The sequence below is a fragment of the Triturus cristatus genome, chromosome 6 (assembly GCF_964204655.1).
Source record: "Triturus cristatus chromosome 6, aTriCri1.1, whole genome shotgun sequence".
NCBI classification, from domain to species: domain Eukaryota; kingdom Metazoa; phylum Chordata; class Amphibia; order Caudata; family Salamandridae; genus Triturus; species Triturus cristatus.
Genome location: NC_140589.1, coordinates 1,901,914,476 through 1,901,935,131, shown reverse-complemented (window position 1 = coordinate 1,901,935,131; position 20,656 = coordinate 1,901,914,476).

Here is a 20,656-nt window from a genome sequence, read left to right as displayed (position 1 = left end):
ATGTAAGAGGCTAAGCCGCCCGCTAGCCGGCCATATTTACTTTTCCTTGTGGCTGAAGAGTAAAAACAGGTGTAACCCTCTATTTGCACCGGGTTTTCTGACCATGTTTCCTGTAGTAGGATTATGTCAAATGATTTTACATATTGAAGGAATTCGGCATCTGCAGCCTTGCTGTTTTGCCCGTTTATGTTCCATGAGCACAGTTTTAGTAGCGTAGTGTCTGAATTCGGATCTGTCCTTGTCGGGTTGCTCTGTCATTGTGAATTGTTCGTGGCGTTGATCGTCCTACAAATCCGGACGTTTTCAAAATGATCTAAGTGGGGAGCCGTTGTGCCCTATTGATGGTTCAGCACCTGCCTCTTTAACAGTGAGCGACCCTGGGCGCCCCTTAGGACTGACGTGATCTGTGAGTTTTTCGGAGATAATCCTTTGCGGGGTCTCTCAAGCAGGGGGAACGGATATCCTGTGTTGTGGTGTAGGGCTGATTGGATCCCCCATGCTTTGAGGGTTATCGGCGCCTCCAGAATTTTATTCGCGATTTCGGACGACCTCCAAGTTGCTTTTGTAGCTTCCAAGTTCTGTGTTTTATCGACTTTTATAAATTCTACTGAGAGAAGATCAGCTGAGCATAAATCGTTTAAGGTTGGCATGGTGCTTAGAAGTCGAAGTAGGTTCCCCCTATTCAAGATGTCGAATGGGCCCTTTGATTCATATTCTGGAGTGAAAACAATAATGGTGGAATTCGTGGTTTGGGGTCCCAGCTGAACTATTGGGTAGTTGCCACCCAAATAGGTTCCTCTGTTGTTTGATATAAACTGTTGTAGGGGTCTCGGATTGGCTTCAAGAGTTGGAGGGTCTTGAGACTTGGAAGCTGAGGGGGCTTTAGGGGCTCCGTCTGAGTGGGGAGGCGGTTGAGCCCGGGGACCCAAAAGTCCAGATGTTATGGGCTCCTCGCCCGATGATTGGGGCGAGTAGAGGATGATCGTAGATTCTGGTACTGAATCAGTACCATGTGTGAGTGGCGCCTCCTTTAGCATGTTTGATGGTAGTTGTCTGGGGAAGTTAATAGCTTTTCCATTACTAGTCCCACTAAGAACCGTAATGCTGTGAGAGCCACTGTGGCTGCTGGGCTGGGCCCGGCCTGCCCCCAGTGTTCGAGCCTCTTTATGAACTGCCGGGTTTCCCCCTATTGTGGGTTCACTTGTCTCAGTAGGAATTTGTTCTGCACTTGTGAAGAGAGCTGTGGGAGATTTTAGATCAAATGACTCCTGTCCAGATTCTGTCTTAAAGAGGGGATAGACCTCGGGAGAGGCTAAAGTTAGTTTTTTATTACGGCCTTTCCTTCTATGATGACGATGCTGCTTGGCATTCTGAGTTGGATTTTGGTACTCGGAGGGTCGAAGGTGGCATTTGGGTGAAGTGCACTCTGGAGATGACAGTACAGATTTGTCAGTAGTTTTGGCTGTGGAAGGATCCTTTTTTAAGTTTTCGAGGCTAGTTTTTGTGCTGGTGCTGGTGTCCGGTCCCTCTTTATAGTGCCCCTTTGGTAAACCTTCTATCAGAGTAGATACTATTTCCGGAAGTGACGATAGTTTGTCAATAATTGGACCGCAGCTGCAGATTAACTTTGCTTCCTGCTGAGCTCTACCAATTAGAAGATTTAGTTGGCCTAATTTCTCATCAATCCGCCCCACAAAGAGGGCCAAGGTGTCAAGTATGGTCAGTTGTAGATTCATTTTGTCGGACTGGTAATGTAGAGTGTCAACCGCTCATTGCATTGTGTTTAAAAGAATATCCCACGTTTTAGAAGCGTTCGATGTTTGGGTCCCTGGTTCAATCCCAGATAAACTTAGGGGACCTGGGGATTCCAAAAGGGCTGAAGAACTTTGTTGGTTTGTTAAGTTTGGAGGAGTTACTTCCTGATAAGAAGCCTGATTAGCATGCTGATTTTCTTTGGTTTTGGCTGTAGACAGAAGTTGTTTAGCGGGGGTGACCTGAATGTCAGGAAGAATTGTAACCCCCCTTTCCTGTTGTCCTAAATAAGAGAGGGTGGTAGAGCCGTCTCGCCCTGAGTCCTGTATGATTTCCCTGTCCTCCTTCAGCTGCTTGTAGTAGCCCTCTTCATGTATAATTACAGTTGCTTCTGTAGGCAGTTGAATGGTCTTAGTTGTCTCCGAAGTGTGGAGGGAGACGTTAATGGACTTAAAGAGGTCATTTAAGTTGGGGCTGCTGAGCGCCTCATTCTCTTGGTTAGAAACCTTGCCTGGGCTTGACGTATGGCTGAACGAGGGTTGTCTTCCCTTCTGATTGTGTGAAGTAGTTGAGGTGATTATGGGCTTTTGAGAAGACGGTAGACCGGAGGGGACTGCCCTCCCTTGCTTTCCTTTTGCTGGGCTGCTATGCTACTGAGACCCCTGTTATCGGGCTTCTTTTTGTCATTTTTTCCGCTAGTTGACAAGGGAGCCGTGAAAGGGGATGTGTTGATGGCGTGAGGTGGGACCAGTCCCTGCAGCGCTGGTGCTGGTGATTCCTTGCAAGGTAGGGGAAGGCGGGGGTCTTGGAGGCCCAAGATTTTGCCACTAGATGAAAAGATACATGAAGGTGGGTCTTTTAAAAAATGAAATTTTGATGTGATTTTTGGTTGACGAAGATGGTAGTAGTGAGCTCCGGCCTGGTGAACTAAACCACTACTGGACCCTTCTGGGGATGTGACCAAGCTCCCGCTGGCTAATTTATTGACATCAGTTCGTTTGGCCTTAGGCTTGGGCTTAGTCACAGGCTGACCTCTTTTCTTGCCCGACCTCATTCATGTGGCTGTATCGGTATGCTCCGTATAATGACCAGGGGCTCAGAAGTGACCGTGGATGACAAAGAGTGGATGGCTGAGAGTGACTGGGTACTCTCTGCTGCGGTACCTGCTGCTTGGGAGAGCTTTTTGGAGGAACTGGAGATGGAGTGGCACTGATGCGGCTCCAGCCGCTGGGATGGGCACAGACAGCTCCTGTGCTACGCCAACGCAGCCAGTATCACCGGTGGGGAGATTCCCGTGGCTCCTCCTGCCGCTGCTGAGGCACTAGTTCGCTCCCTGTTGCTATTCCTGCCTCCTGCCTCTTGAGGGAGACTCTCCAGCGCTGGTAGGGGCACTAGTGCGGCTCCTACCGCTGCGAGGGGCACTGGCTCCTGGCTCCTGCCTCTAGCGCGGCACCAGTGCAGTTCCCACGACCCTCTCGGCTCCTCCTGCCGCTGCCAGGATCGGAAACTGGTTCCCGATGCGGCTCCTGTCGCCGCGGGGGGGTCTAGCGCGGCCCAGCCACCACTCGGGCTCCGCTCTACGCCTACTTTTTATGGGGGCTCTCACAGCCTGTTGCTCACAGTGCTCCGATCCCGCACTCCCTAGTGTAGGGAGACTCACGTCGCTTCAGTGGTTCTCGTAGCCCCCTGCCCCCTACCCCCTCAGGACACACACGCAGCCAAAACACTCATGTGGGTCCAGACGAGGTCAGGTGGGGTCCGGGCAGCCTTTCAACAGCCGCAGCCACTGCCCTCGCGGCTTTCCTCCGGCTTTCCTCCGGCTTTCCTCCGCTCCACCCTGCTCCGCCGCCGCTCTCGCAGTGACGCCCTCTTGATTGCGGGGGGGACCGGGACCGGGACCGGGAGCCGATAGTAGCGGCAACAGTAGCGGTTGGGGTAGCGGGGGACAGGCACAGGTACAGCGATGCACAGGCTGAGCTGCTTAACCTCTCTGGTGCGCGGCGGTGAACTGCGAGCTGCGGTGAGCTGCGAGCTGCGGGGAGCCTCCCGGCCTGTCCTCACGTTAGCGTAGCTTGCGACGGACTCACTCTGCTTCAATGGAAACCACCCATGCAAATGTTACTGGAGCCTCACTGGAGCGGTCAACATCATTCGGCTTTGCACAATCTCTCAACTAAACCATTGCATTGTGGGTGATAAAGGGTGTAGGAGAGTAGGATCTGCTTCACATGGGTACCCCCACTTTTTGCTGGTGCTTCACTGTTTTTCGACCTTAATCTGGCTGTGGCCCTGCTAATCAGGACCACAGCCTAGCTGCTTCTCTCTAAAATGGTTTCCATGTACATTAGGTACATATCTAATTGGATTCTGGAGTGCCTAATAAGCCCCTAGTATATGGTATACTATGTACCTAGGGCATAGGTACCTCAGAGGCCTACCAGGGGCTGCAGCATGTATTATGCCACTCCTGGGAAGCACTCCAAAATGACACCACAGGTCTGCTACTGCAACCTGGGTAAGGGTGTGCTTGCACCCCTTAATGTGGTATAGGCTACCTATATCACTACCTTATACAGACACATATAAACCTATAAGCCACTCCTATGGCAGGCCTTGACAATCCTGAAGGCAGAGTGCTTGGTTTTATGTGAGAGGGTGCCCAAGCATGAGCTGAGCCCCTCTGCAGCATTTGGAAATACTTCCTTATGGCTGTTCTGTGATACAGCCATACCATATACTCTTAAGTGCATTATAACCTCGCGGTAAATGCTAACTTTGGGATGGCTGCATCAAAACATGTAGTGTTTGGTGTCAAACGCTTTGGAAAACTACCCCCCCACCCCCACCAGTCCTGGCAGCGGGGGTAGCATTCCACCCTTCTAGAGGGAGAGACCTGTTCACACTGGCTAAACCCGGTAGGACTTTCCTGAGCCCTGGCATCACAAAATGGATGCCTCTGCCACAGACACGGGTCTGGCCTCCTGCTGCTGACCGAAACTCCGGCAGGGGAGGCCTGGACAATAGGTTTCCTGTCGAGGGGAGGTGTAATCAGCTCCCCAGACAGGCTGATGTGTATTGGGGCTGGGCGGTAGCACTCTCTGGTGCTTTGAAGTCCTGCACTAGGGGCACACTTGGTGTCCCTGTGCATAGTCCAGTTCAAACCGGTTGCAGGGGCTACCTGCCCCTGCTCTGGCGCGAAACTGGACAAAGGAAATGGGTGTAAGCACCCCTCTTTCCAAACCCTCCCATAGGTGTGTCCCTAGAGTATGACCAACCCCCAAACTTAGTATAAGTATGGGAAACGAGTCCTAGCGACTTTAGATTACCCTGGACGAAACTCTGCAACATATTTCCTGGACCTTCGACTTTCTATTTCGACTAGAAGATGGAAGAAATCTCCCTTGGGGTCAAGGAGTGACTCCCCTGCTTGGCAGGCACCAAAGAAGCAACTGACTGGTCTGCATCGCTGAAGCTCCCGCCGGATGCCAAAGTCTTTGCATCACCAGAGGTGGATTTCCAAACTTTCCCGAGGCTACCCTGAGACCACAGCAAAGCTGAGGCCAGTGGCTATCTTGGTTGACGTGGAACCGTGACCCCTGGACTCCATGAACTTTTGCAGCAACACTATCTTCTGGGACATTCTCGAAGTTGTGCTTTGGGCTCAGAGTAGCCCCAGCCTTGCGCACCTCCTGCACCAAAGATTGCTGGCCTCCACTCCACAAGTGACCCGTGGGCCATTTTCAAGTGCGACCGCTCGAGGCTCCTTCGCGATCGCTAGCCTGTTGGCTAGTAGGTCCCCACGAAGGTGACTCCTCTTCTAATTGGGCTTTCCTGGTTGCTCCAGACGTGCCCTGACTTACCCTTGTTGGGTGAGTCCCTTAGACCTTGCTGGTCTGCACCGCAGTCCTTTCTCTGATATACAGTGACTTGCCGTTACCATGGCTTGTTGGGTCCAATCTGGTCGCCGAGACCGCAGCACTCGACAGACTTCGTGGGTCAGCTTGAATCCAGCTCGGGGACTTTGTCGACACCTCCTGGACCTCGTGGCTGAAGAGTCAAGAAACCAGTCAACTCAGCTGAAGCACCCGACATCTGTGGGCATTGGTCCATCCTGCCCTCGGTCACTGGCTAGTGATCCAGACTCTGTCCCCTCTGCTTTCAGGTTCCTCACATCCTAAACTACACTTTGAAACCCAATGAGCAAGACATTTTGGAGAAGGGCCTATCTTTTGTCCCGACATCGATGCCAAATAGTTTTAACCCCTTCAGTGCCACGCCCTTTGCCCCTCCTGTGCCGGGCGTTGCACTAGTGGGTGGGGTTCATGACGAGATAGTCTCGTCATGGGCACAGCGCAACCGTGCTCCATGACGAGACTATCTCGTCATGGGCACTGAAGAGGTTAACTTGAAGGTGGAACTCCACCAGTTTTTCTGGAAAATAAGGTTGAGACACTATTTTCAAAAGATACCTCCTAATCCCATTTTTTCAGGAAGTGGTCTGAGACCGCCCTCTAACTTTGACCCTCCCACACACACCATGCCACATAAAATCCTGGCCTATGAACAGGTGGTGTTGCGGGACATTACCAAAACACTTGAAAACCGGCAGTATGTTAAATACAACATTAGCAGATTGGAACGCGAAGCTTTAGAATCCCTAAAGAACAAGAGCAGCATAGTCATCAAGCCCGCCAACAAAGGCGGTGCAATAGTGGTCCAGAACTCTGAGGACTACAAAAAGGAAATCCTATCACAGTTGGGAGTTCAAGGAAACTATGAGAGACTTAGGGGAGATCACACTAGAGAGATCAGTGACATGATAGCGGACATGACATCAAAGGCACTAAATGAGGGACTTCTTAGCAAACAGGAATATGATTACCTCAACAATAAACACCCCAGGATGCCCACCATCTACACCCTCCCTAAGATACACAAGCGCATGCACGATCCACCAGGCAGACCGATCATCTCCGGATGTGGTTCAGTCCTGGAACCGTTATGCAAATACATTGATGTGTTCCTTAAACCTATCGCTGAGAAAACTGAGACATACCTTAGAGATACCATGCAAACCATCCAACTGGTGGACGAACGTCCACACGACCATAATACCACCTTGATGGCTACCATGGATATTACTGCGCTGTACACCAACATTCCACAACCGGCCGCTTTAATCAGCATTGAAGCAGCCCTCAATAGACGACCAGCGCCACACAGGGTCCCCACAGACTTTATTGTAGATCTTTTGAGGATCGCCATGACCAAGAATTATTTTGACTTTCAAGGCCAATACTATTTACAAACTAAGGGTGTGGCTATAGGGGCCAGCTTTGCCCCAAATCTGGCAATCAATTATATGGATGACTATGAACAACAATATGTACTCAATGAACAAAACCCGTACAACGACTGCATAGAACTATGGCGGCGTTACATAGATGACGTGCTCATCATCTGGAAGGGTAGTGAGGACCAATTAAAATCATTCCATAACTGGCTCAACACATGTTCGAATGATATACAGTTCACCCTTGAGTTTGACAGGTGTTCCATACATTTTTTAGACATCACGATTAAAGCAGAATTTGACTCATTCCACACCAGCTTGTACAGAAAGAGCAGCGAACGGAACACATTATTACGCTACTCTAGCCACCATCCGCGCAACCTCAGGGACAATCTCCCCTTTGGGCAATTTTTGAGGTTGCGACAGAACTGTTCCAAGAAAGAAGATTTCTTTGAGGAATCTACAGGCCTCATGTCCAGACTGATAGAGAGGGGATATCCCATCAGACTCCTCAAGAAAGCACGTAAACGTGCTTGGCATAATCACAGGGAGTTCCTCCTTGCACCCAGACAGAAGGACAAAGTGAATGAGGAACGTATAGTGTGTGCCACTACCTTTTCTACGAAAAGTAATGATATAAAGAAAATGATCAACAAACATTGGCATCTGATCTCTGACAAACTAGGGAACATGCCACCACCCCTACACGCATTCAAGAAAGGCAAGAATGTGAGGGACCATGTTGTAAAATCACTGTTACCCACTCAGTGCACCCCTCGTCAAACAACATTATGGGGTATTCCACCCATTAAGGGTCACCATAGGTGTGGCCAATGTAAGGCTTGCCCTCTAACCCAGGAAGGCACTCAATTTACCCACAATGACCAAACTTACACACTACAGGACCATAGCAACTGCAACACGACAGGGGTCTTCTATGCCATCATCTGGCCATGTGGGTTTCTGTACGTCGGCCAAACCTCCCAAAAAATCAAATGTCGCATTCTACAACACTGCAGCCGCATAAGATGCCAAGTACAGGGTGCCCCGCTAGTGGACCACTTTACAACCTTCGGACGTAGCCCAGACAGTCTCAAATGGTGGGTTATAGAGAAGGCCAAACCCAACCCGAGAGGTGGCAACTTCAGCAACATACTCAGTACACGGGAATGCAGGTGGATACATTCACTTGACACCATATCACGGGGCCTCAACGAGTATGAGGAGATCAGCAGACAGGTGTCGGTATTAAATAATGGTTAAGCACTTGTGATACCCTCGTATCTTTATGATTACTGGTTATATACGACATAGGTGACCTAGGTTGTTCTTATGCTTTAATGCCACCCCTTCCCTGACAGAACACACACACAGATGTTTGTTACTTGTCCTCAACCTTGTTGGCGCCACACGTTCTAGGTAGTGTACCATTAAGAACACAGGAACCAATACTATCTAGGCTTTCTGTAGTTACATGAATAATCACTAATGTACATCGGGGCCTACCCTTGTAAATTGACCACCATGTGTCCCCCGTTTACTTTTAAGATAACGTTGTTACTTACGCACCTCAATATTGACCAGGCTGGGGGCTCTAGTACATTGTGGGGTATGCACCATTTAAACACACAGCAATTTACATGGTCATGTTTCTGCAGTTACATCTATAATGACTGATGTCCCATTAAGTTTTAAATAACACGTTTTTCATTTTTTGCAATTATGACATTGATGTGTTCCCCTCTTTACATTTATGATCACGATGTGCCCTACGCACCTCAATATTGCCTAGCCTGGCGCCTCATGTATATTGTGGGATATGTATCTTAATAATCACAGGCATTTCATTTCTGTAGTTACTACCATAATTACTGATGTCCGATGCCTTGTCGGCTTCATTATACTTTTTAATAACACGTTTTTCGTTTTACAATTTATGATAACGATGTTACTTGATGCTTTGGCACATTTATGTATTGACATGTGCCTGTGATATATGTAAATGTGGACGATCGAGTTAATTATTGTAATCTGCCTCGTCATACTAAAACAAATGTTCAATTTCCAAAAAGGAGCTTCATGTGAATTTTGGTATGTAATTAATTGAATGCCCACGCTATCTTTACAATTATGGATATTCCTTCTAGACTTTGGGTAACGAGCTGCCAATATTCCTTCTTCTCCCGTACACGCACACCGCGTACCTAACGTGGAACACACGCAAGCGGGACTTCTTATAGAACGTCCTCGCGGTGCACCGGTGCAGTCTCCAGCCGACACGAGGGGAGGACGGTTGCCGAGCACGCACTACATAAAGGTAAACTCTCAATCAGGGACTCGCTTGGCCCTTTACAGATGAGTCCACTGCGTTTTAATTCCCAGCCCTAAATACTCCCCCTTCTTTTAATTTCTCTTCAGCATATACTGGCCTGGCTCTGCCCCAATGGGACTCACGGACGGAGTCGCATTTTCGAGCTGAATAAATAATCAAGTTACTCCTACATGTTTTGGATGTCTTATCTCCACCAGGTAATTTTAATCTTGTAATAGCTGGTCCCTTGTCCATGTTCTTAAGTAGCTTAACCATATGTTTGGAGGACCTACCACTAATAATCTTCTCCTCCTTCACAGCACAGTGGAATTAATACCACTCCATGACCTCCAACCTTGGAAGGACATGCCCACTTGTGATTTACTCCACTTGATGACCGCGCGTCCCGCACATACACTGTTGGTAAGCGTGATTATGCATTTAATCAGACAAATCCATTCCAGTAGTGCAACTTTCTGACCCCGGTCCCCTCTCCCCTACAGGTGTAGGACTCAACCATCACACCTATCTAGGTTGCTCATCTAGTCCTGAAGAAGACCTGCAAGGCTGAGGCCACGAATTTCCCTCATAGCCCCAAGTCGGGTCGAAACGTCGACGCCCCCCCTTAAGTGGCCTGGATCATTAGCTCTACTTTAAGACGTGCCATTCAATTCAAACATTTTTGTGTTTATGAACTGTATTGAAAAAGTGTTGATTACTCTTTGATGTGACCAGGTCTTTCAGAAGACTGGGATGTATAACCAGTCCAGGAGTAAATGGTTTTTAATACTCTCTCCCGCATTCTTCTGTGATTCTAATTTCACTTCTTAATTACACCTGAGCACCCCTCACCCCTTTTCCTTGCACGTTCCCACTGGAGCAACCTTAATTTCCCTCTCTCGCCTCTAACTAAATACAGTGAATATTTAACTGTTCACCTAGTGATATAAATTAATAAATACCGGGTGTATGATAAAGCATTATGGTTGTTGCACTTTTCTTCTCCTTCAAAGTAATTACTGTGAAGTATTAACTTCTGCGAGCTTACTCATTCAGGCTCTTCAATCGGTTTTTACTTACTACTGTGATTTTTGATTTATATCAATTTGTAAATAGAGGTCCAGGACCATTGTATTTTGTATCACACTGAACCCAGGTCCCTGACCATGATTGGGTAACCCCATTTTTGTAATGGTTATTTCCTATAGTCAGCACATTCGCCATGCTCTAGACGGCGTTCCTCTACACCGGCATGTATTTTGATAACACAGGTTTTCATCTTACAGGTACGCCACCTCTGCAAGTTGTTCCTCCTCACTTTTTTTTACTAATTCAGGTCATTCTACTATATGCTCACATCGGCACCGTTGGTTCTACATTGTTTTTCGATTCAGTCGTTATTTTCGCTTTTTCACCCATTTCCTTGGCACTGCATGTACCTTCTTGCACGCAATAGACAATGCACTTTCACTTGTTCACGGTGCTCACGACGCTCAGTATATTGATTCGTCACCAGCACTGTTTCCTACTTTGTTTGTTAGTTCCGGTACGTACTCACCACATTCATTCTTTTAACCACCAGCACGTGTACAAACTAACTGGGTTTTCTCACTAATTCTAGTATAACAAACAAACTGCTAGTACTGCATCTGTAGTTCAATCTCAACTTTTTTTATGAGAAGACATTTTAAGATGAAACAAAAAATGTAGAAGATATTTGTTTTTCTTTGAGTTAATCAAAATCTTTTTTATTTTTCAATTATTTTAAACTTCCATATAAAAAACTAATTTGAGACTTCAGTCATCTATTAATGACTAATTTTTGAAAAAAAATTCCACACCATTCAGTGAAACATATCAGTCATACTTCTCAAGCATCCCATTCATTCATACAGTGTTATTGTGTGCATACGTTCCTGACACGTTCTGAACAAGCAAACATATACTATAACAATTAGATAAACAAATGATCAATTCTTTCTAATTGGACCACAGAAACAATTGTTTGACCAATTCGTCTCAAAGTTGTTTCATTTTGAAGATATTCAAAATTTCATGTGGTCTCTTGAGGTCTATGCGTTTCGAGGCCCATTCTTTTCTGGGCCTCTCTTCAGGACCTGTGAAGTTAAAAACAGAACGAATTTTCAATGGGATTTAAATGCCCCCTCTCTTATACGCAATGAGGAGCCTCTTAAAAATAAAATTTACCTCTTGAAAAAGACTTGTGGCGGTCTGTCAATCAAACGAAGAATAATGCCTAAATAAAGAAAATTAGAAAAGCGGTGTAGCTATGTGTATTAACAATCTGTCACGTCTTCACTCATAGTCAAACAAACAGTGATTAGCTTACTTGTGGAATCCGCTGTGGGATCTAAGTGTAGTGAGCGAGGGATCTTTCTTCAGCGAACGAATCTCTGGTCTGGTGGCATCTAGGGGGAGGGAAGCGTTGTTTAACGAACGGTTCGCTGGTATGGAAGAAGTTGCGGGCACTGAATTCCTGTGTTATTATTGACAGTTGGAACAAATGTTGTAGAAAATGGCGTACCTTGATGTTCGGTGAAGAATTGATAGCAGTCTCCTTGCAACTCGAGTTGTACCAGTTCACAACTTTTAGAGTGCTAAATGGAATAGGGGTGGCATTAGTGAGCTGCTTTGTCACTTATTGCAAAACTGTTGATTAAAAACAAATCAGGACTAACCTGTGCACTTGTTTCTTCTTTTCGCGGTATTCGAATGTAATCGGTTCGGCGTGGGTCACGTGATTGGGAGTGATCAGGTGTTCATATATGTCGAGGTAGAAAACGGACTCTCCGTAATGAGGCAGCTTTTTTTTAAAACAAAGAAGGAGTTGTTTCGATTGTTTATTGAGACCACAGTAATGAACAGACGGTCGATTCATGAGTCTGTCAAATACTTTTTAAGGACATATTATGCCTCCTTTCGTGAGTAAACGTGAGCATGACTGTCTGAAGAGTAATTTGACTCTGGCTCCGACACAAGTTGAGAGCTAGTCTGGTAAAAGTCTGGTCTTGGTAAAAAAAGTATATATGTACTTGGATTGTGCTGCTGAACGTCAGACAAAGCGACAGACGCGCTTTTATAAACCACATGTATTTAGTCTGGTTTTTTCTTATGTTCTCTCAGCTACATATGTGACCAACAAAAATTAGGCCGAACAGCTGTGTAATAAACAAGGCAGATTTATTGCTTATAATTTATACAGTTCTGAGAGCTCATTAAGGCCATTAGTAACAGTATTGAATTTCAGTATCAACATTGCTTCTTTTTTTGACAGTTTAAGTTCCAAATTGCCACCTCTTTCATCTCGTTCAATTTTAGCAATGACTGTCCATTTTAAATCCTTAGTTTGATGGTTTTTACTAATCCAGTGATTGACTAAAGGCGTTGTTAGTACCTTTGTGTTGATGCGTGATTTATGTTGGGACACTCTTATCCGGATTTCTTGGGTGGTTTTTCCTATATATAATAGGTTACAGGGGCAGCGTATTCCATAGACTACAAATTTGCTTTTGCAATTAGTAAAAGTCTCATGTTTCCAAAAAATGGAGTCATGTTCAAAAAGTGTACCTTCTTCTGTGGAGTCACAGCAAATGCAGGTTCCACATTTATGGTGGCCACGGACCGGCTGGAGTCCTACATAATCTCGTATAGAGATTTGTTTTTCTTTCGGCATTGCTGCTCGGACAATTTGATTGGCAATGTTACGATCTTTTTTAAAGGCAAAGAGTGGATTATGCTTAAAGGAGTCATGTAGATTTTTTATCAAGTGCCAATTTTGGATAATCACTTTTTTAGAAGATTTGAATTGGGGCCAAATGTGGAGACACAAACGATCCTTTCAAGTGGTGGCTTTTCTGTCTTTTTCAGTAGTTCCTCTCTTGGGAACCGCCAAGCTCTTTTTAACGCTTTTTTCAGAAGTTTCCTTGGGTAACCTCTTTTCTTTAAGTTTTCCAATAAGGTCGAAGCATGCTGCATGTATTCGTCCTTGAATTGACAATTGCGTCTGATTCGCAAAAATTGTCCCAATGGAAGGTTTTCTTTTACATTCCTTGGATGGTTACTTGTGAAATGTAGCGTTTTATTTCGATCCGTGGGCTTTTTATAGAGGGTGGTTGCCAGAGTGTTGTCTGATGGGTAAACCTCTACATCTAAGAAAGGGATCCTTGTCTGTGAATGATTCAAACTAAATTTGATATCTTCAGTTTGATTGTTTAACCACTGATGGAATCTGGTAAGGTTGTCTTCTGTTCCAGTCCATGTCATAAACACATCGTCGATGTACCGGGTCCATTTACCAATAAATTGAGAAAAAGGATTATTGTTGTAAATGAATTTCTCTTCATATTTTGCCATGTAAAGGACCGCTAGCTCTGGTGCAAAGGGACAACCCATTGCTACTCCTTTGATCTGGAAGTAAAACTGGCCATTGAAGTTGAAATAATTCTTTTTTAATGCAAAACTTGCTAATTGCATTATAAATTCTGTTGGTACTTTTGGATTAGATCTGTTTTGTAGAAACAATTGAATTGCTGAAAGGCCTTCGTCTTGAGGTATCTGTGTATATAAAGACACTACATCGAGTGTGACCAAATGATGTAGATCCTGTTCGAATTTTATGGATGTCAGCTTATTGATGAAGTCCGTGGTGTCACGTAAAAAGGATGGTATTTCGAAAATGAAAGGTTTTAGGAAATAATCTACAAATTTAGAAATTGGTTCCAACAAGGATTCGCAACCTGAAATAATAGGTCTTCCTGGTGGTGATGTTGTGTTTTTATGTATCTTCGGGAGTACATAAAACAAAGGAGTCCTCGGATTTTTATTTTTAAGAAATTCATGTTCTTTTTTCGAGAGATATCCTTGTTCAAACCCTTTATCTATTATTGGAAAAAGTAGGTTTTGTAATTTAAAAGTTGGATCTTTGTTAATTTTTCGGTAACACTCTATGTCATCTAGCTGTCTATTGACTTCAGTAATGTAGTCCGATTTGTCCAATATTACTATTGAACCGCCTTTGTCGGCCTGCTTGATTATTATGGAACGGTCGTTTTGAAGATTAGATAATGCCTCTATTTGTTGTTTTGTCGTATTGAATTTCACCCATTTTTTATTCTGTTCCATTGCTGTTATTGCTGAAAGTATAGTTTTTTCAAAAGTAACGACTTCTTTTGGAATTTTATTGGCAGGGGGACAAAATGAGGATTTATTTCTCAAACCAGTGTCGTCAATGATTTCTGTATAGGGGTTTGAAATAAAGAAAGTTTTCAACCTGATTTTACGACAGAATTCAATAATCTCTGTTTTTAATCTAACAAAGTCCGTGTATTTTGAGGGAACAAATGAGAGTCCTTTCTCCAAAATACTCTGTTCATCTATAGTTAATTGTCTCTTTGATAGATTATAGACCAGTGATGTTCTTAGCTCTTGTAATTCTGACGACGAGTGGACATTTCCCATGGTTGAGTATTGAATCGTACTCTGCCGCGTGATCGTTGGCCTCTTCCTAAAAAAGGAGTTTGTTGTTGTGGTTGTTGGAAATTGGCTCGTTGGTTCGGGTTTTTATATCTGTTATCTGTATCTCCTTCGCTGCCGCTTGAAGAAGATGATGTCTCTGAAAATGTAATGAAGTTTTTAGAAGACCTTCCTTGATAAGTAGACAGATATCTACGGGATTCAGTTTGTGAATAGAAATCAGTTTGTAGGTACGGATATACTTTAGTCAATGAGAAGTTTCTTTTGTCCTTATCGAATTTATTGCTTTTTTGATTTACAGTGTAGTCTTTGAATTCAGCAATTTCTTTTTCGACTTTTTCCAATAGTGCTTTCGCATCTATGATTGATTGATTATTTTTAATATCTGCTTCTAGGGCTTCGATCTCCTCCAGTTGTTGTTTTGATATCCGTTGAGCAGTCTCCACTGTCAGGACCATTAGGTCTCTGCTACATTTAGTCTCAATTAGGCTGTAGCCTTTTTTGTAAAGTGGGTCCTCTGTGAAAATTACTGGGATGTTTTTAATTTGTAGTCCACTTGGAATAGAACCTATTTTTAAGTGTTGAATCAAGAAATGTCCATGTAGGTCTGTACGTATTTGTTTCTTTTTGAGTCTTAGAAGTTTGTCTGATTCGTTTTGATTTTTTGCTGAGGAACTTAATGAGGCAGATGCGAAAAGAGGGGGGGCATCTTGTAAGTTTTTGATATGTTCTTCGCTATATGCGAAAGTGTCATTTTCAGACATTCTCTCAAACAAACTGTGAATAAAATGTGAAAGTTAAAAAAGTGAAATAAATCCTATGGAAGAAGTGACAATTACTTGAAATACTACTGTGAATAAAACACAGAAAAACCTCTCGCAGAGCACCCTCTGCTAAGTAAGCGAAAAACAACACTGGAGGTGGGCCTAGGGCAGTAAAGCTGGGCCACTCATCTGATATAACAAACAAACTGCTAGTACTGCATCTGTAGTTCAATCTCAACTTTTTTTATGAGAAGACATTTTAAGATGAAACAAAAAATGTAGAAGATATTTGTTTTTCTTTGAGTTAATCAAAATCTTTTTTATTTTTCAATTATTTTAAACTTCCATATAAAAAACTTTTCTCATCCTACCTAAAACACGGGCTTGTATATAATACATACTTGACATCGCATGCTTGCAGAGCGGATACTGTGGACTGTGGCCTCGAGCAGGCCTCATCCAGGGTTGCACGTTTCCTCGAGCTGCAAGTGCAGGTTCGAGCCTGGCGAGGATGCCATTCGCAATGCAGTGTAGGTGCCTTGACTATGCGGATGCAACTCGATTGCCTATCGTTTGTGGGGCTGAATGGGGGCGAGGGCCACTCTCCTCCATCGTTCTACAGGTGGACTTAAATTAAAATGTAACTATGGTTGCGACATTTTCAGTTACATGAACTCACTAAAAATAATTGGCTGAGTCAGCTGCCTATGGCCGGGCAGATTTAAGCTGTTGGTATGGACAAATGGATCACAAACGCTATCACATTCCCTCTGTCAGGTTGGCAAGCTCCTGGGTGACAGGATGAGTAACCACATGTAACAAGAGAGTGAGCTCCCAACGACATCCCGAGATCTCGCACAGCACAACAGCAATTTACGGGTAATACTCACTGGTACTGTACGGGCTCGGGCCTGTGCTTAATCACAGTCACATGTTCAGAGCTCAGCAGGCACAGGCAGCCATTATCCTCCTGTGGACGATAAATGAGTACCAGTAAGTTGGGTGTCGATACACACCTGTAAGCTGGTTGTGGCTGAAAGTTTACGGCAAATGCTTTGTGGGTATGGGTCCATATTGGCCAGGCAAGATGCCAGTTAAAGGTTCCAATTCAAGGCAATGGAAGCCCCACGGTGCGGGCCCGAAGCATTAGGACAAGGGGGGGCTTTATTACGTAGTTCAGCATGCATTTGGCACATTTGCTAATAGAGCAGGACACCTATTGTTTACTTTAGGAAACGGGGATATTGTGACCAAGTTTTGTGTTTCCTTGCCGTTGTTTAGCAGTCCAAGGGGGGGGAGGAGTGCAATTTTTCACTTCCCCCGGTATGTTTGCCAGGTGGCCCTTTAGGGTGAAGGTCGTTATTCCGTTTAGATGACGGTAGATTGTTGGAGGGGTCCTTAGGCCCGGGGGTATCATACCACACCCCGATCACAAACGGATGGAAGGCAAGCATTCCTTTAGGATCCCTCGCTTAATTTGTACTCTGTCAAAATAGTGGACAAAGTTACTCCCGAGATGCCAGGCAACAAAGCCATATGGGGGCCTTCGTGGTCTTAGGCACCAGGCGCCAGAGGCACCAAAGCCAGTAGTACTAGTTTACAGGTATATGTATTTTGTAGATACATCTGGACAATGGCCACCAGCTCAACTGTGCATCTTTCTCCCTCTAGAGAGCAGGCATCCTTTGAAGCCCTCATCCATCGAAGGCGTATATTTAAGTTTATGACACTTCTTGATCTGATAAAGTAGCACGGATAGGGGGCAGAGTAGTCTGACAGCAGTTGTGGCTTGACACACAAATCATAACAGGGCACACAGGGGAAGATGCACGATAAACATACAGTCACACAAACCAGAGGGACCCATTCATTTATTTGACACAATTCAACAACAGAATTGCCTGTGCAAATGCCTGGTCGATGCAGCAGCGTAGGTGCACACTGTATACAAGGGCATGCTACCAGTTGCTCAGGTGAGACAAAAACACCCGCCCTATAGCCAGCAAACCAGGCATTTGCGGAAGTTGCCATCTAACTAGTGGGTTGCGGTGCAATAAGCTGGTGGGAACATGGTGTCATAGCATAATTTGGCTTCAATGATTGAGGAATGATTGTTTTGGCGTTCCCACTGCTCAAGAAAGGGCAGATATTCATACATGTTGTTCCCCCTCCTATACGTCAGGTACACGAGGACACCAGTGCTTAATGTCACTTATCCCATGGCAGGATAGTCACCAAGGGGGGGGGGGAACAGGCCATTGGCATGCCTTGCCAGGACAGGGATAGCCACTCACACTATCTGGAGCCTCTAAGGTGGATAAAGGTTGGAAACACAGACTGGGGTGCTCTGGGCCCAAAAAACCCTCACCAAAGTTGCGGGGGGCATCAGGCTGTCAGGTGTCTTTGAGGGATGGGCAAGGGCATTAAAGGGTTTTAGTTTGTGACTAGGCATTTGCAGGGATGCAGAAGGGTCCCAGCGGATCCACCAAAGGGACTGCAGCGAAACATATGACACGGAACCTGGTAGTCTGACACCATTACTGGTGAAGTATCAAGGGTCACAGGTGGATAGCAGGGACTGGGCATCTGTGACTGGTTGAAGGATCAGCAAGCAGGGTGGGCTAAGTAAGTTGTCAGTCCACGAAAGGGTGTAGTGTCTAATAACGGGCACCATACACTTATTCCCTCAAACCCGTTTTGACACCATTACTATGTTCGCCAGGGAGCAATCTAAACGAACGGTAACATTTTCTGGTCAATGGGGCGAAGTAATGCACCCTAGAAGGACCACGAAGACCACAATGTGCAAATTAGCAACCAGTGGGGACAGGTGAACGTTTGTGGTCTGAAATCACCCCCAGCTCCCGTGGCAGGGAGCGCGGTTGGGGGAGGCGATGGAGCCTGCGCGCTGGAGGGTCATCAGCGCTATGCGTAAATTCACTGAGCAGAGGGGATTTGGCTTCATTAGACATGGATTGCTACCCGCCAAATCCACAGGGTGTCTCGAGGACGATGGGGAACATCTGTCCAGAATAAGCATGGACTTGTTCCTCCCGGACCTAGGGGAGGCCCTGGAAATAGCGGGATGTAAGTAGGAGCGCCGGCCTTGGGGGGGGCCCTGGCTGCGACGGTCGCCACACCCAGGGCTGTGGCAGAGTTACACGGTGATCCAGAGGCGGAAAGGTACTCAGGGGTATCCTCTTCAGGAGCACAAAGGGTGCTGAGGCCCAATATCCCCAGGAAGTCTGTGCGGTGGACCCTGGGGTGCGACGACGCCCAATCTGTCCTACGGGCGGTTGGAAACCTGTACAACCGGGGGTCGCTTGAATGCTCCGCCCCTCATAGGGGAGGGGGGCGTGAGAAATGTGGTGGAACAATGGTTCACCGGAAGTGGGAGGGGCTATCCCCTCACCACAACCGCTAAGCACCGATTGGCTAAGGCCACGATGCAAGTTGGCCCATCAGGTGGTAGGCCGCGAGGGGTGGCTTGCCTTTGGATCGCCTGTAAGATAACCCACCATGTTGGCATATTTGGTATGCTAATAAACCTGCAGCAATTTTCTCCACCAAAAAAAAGTTGTCTTGTCTGATTATTTATGCTACCTGTATGTTGCTGCGGGAGGGCGGGTGAGTGTGGCCGATATTGGCACTAGACCCGTTAAACCTTCCTGGCGCTTATCAAGCTGCCTTTACCAACCTTTGGATTGTTCTAACTGTGAATGAATAATCAGCAGGATCATTTCATATGACGCAATATGAATGAAATAATCCAGGAATAAATGTCAGCGCTTTGAAAGCTTTGCTGTTTCAGTTGAATTCATGAAAACGGGTTTCATGGCTTTGGAGGGCTCCAGATTAACCCTTCCCTGGAAGGCCATTTCTATTACTCACTCTGGTATTGATGCCAGCCTGGAGGCTCAGACTTCCGACCAGTAACAAGTGGCCCAGATTCGAGTGAGACGTGAGTGTTGGTGTTATGGGCCCCACCAATGGATGCGTGCGTGAATGAGTTAGTGTGTGCAGATTCGAGTGAGACGTATGAGTGTTGGTGTTATGGGCCCCACCAATGGATGCGTGCGTGAATGAGTTAATGTGTGCAGATTCGAGTGAGACGTATGAGTGTTGGTGTTATGGGCCCTACCAATGGATGTGTGTGTGAATGAGTTAGTGTGATGACGGGTCTGTGACGCAGGGAGGATATGTAAATGTACCCTTTCCCGCTGGAGCAGAGGCTAAGACTTCCGACCAGTAACAAGTGGCCTGTCTGGGGTCCATGTGTCAGGTTGGTTTGCGTCCTTCCATTTCTGGAGTGTAGCAGCAGTTTTACCATCTTTTTAGAGTTTCTTGCTGCTCAGATGGGTCTAATTTCTAATATTTATAGGTCTCAATCGTCTTCATTGCTCGGTTTTGCTCGCAAGAAAGTGTCACTCGTAGTCATTGAAATGTCACTCACAATTGCACTGAAATTATGAAAATGTCACACACAGCAAACCTGAACCCTTGGCAGCTATGATTTACAGACTGTAATCACAGCGCCAATGCTTGTTTGTATTCTGTTCTCACAGCCTTAATGTATACAATGTATCTATAATGACATCTTAACGCTAATTCCTGAATTGATTTTTAATAACGACAAACTTTTTTGTAGGCTCCGCCCCTTATCCCTCCGTCCTGAAACCTGTTACCCGAAACGGGTGGGGGTGATTGGAAGGTGTGGTGAGGCTGCCCCCGTTTGACCCCTCCCCATGCCACACTGGTCACACGTCACTGGTAATGGCAGGGGTGGGGCGACCACATAAGCCCTGGATGCCAGCCAGGGAGTTACTTTCATCCCGAAGTGCTTCCCGAAGTGCTTCGTGAAGTGAGCGCGCCGTGTGATCTGCTGCAGGTGAGTTGTCGGTGTGGGAGGACTGGAGCCGGGGAAGGTACTGAGTGAGAGGGGTTTGTTCCCCCTTCTGTCTGCAATGTAATTGTGGCGTAAGGGCCTGAGTAGCTGACTCTGGAGCTGGGAGAGCAGGTTGGAGTTTCGGCGTCTGTTCCATC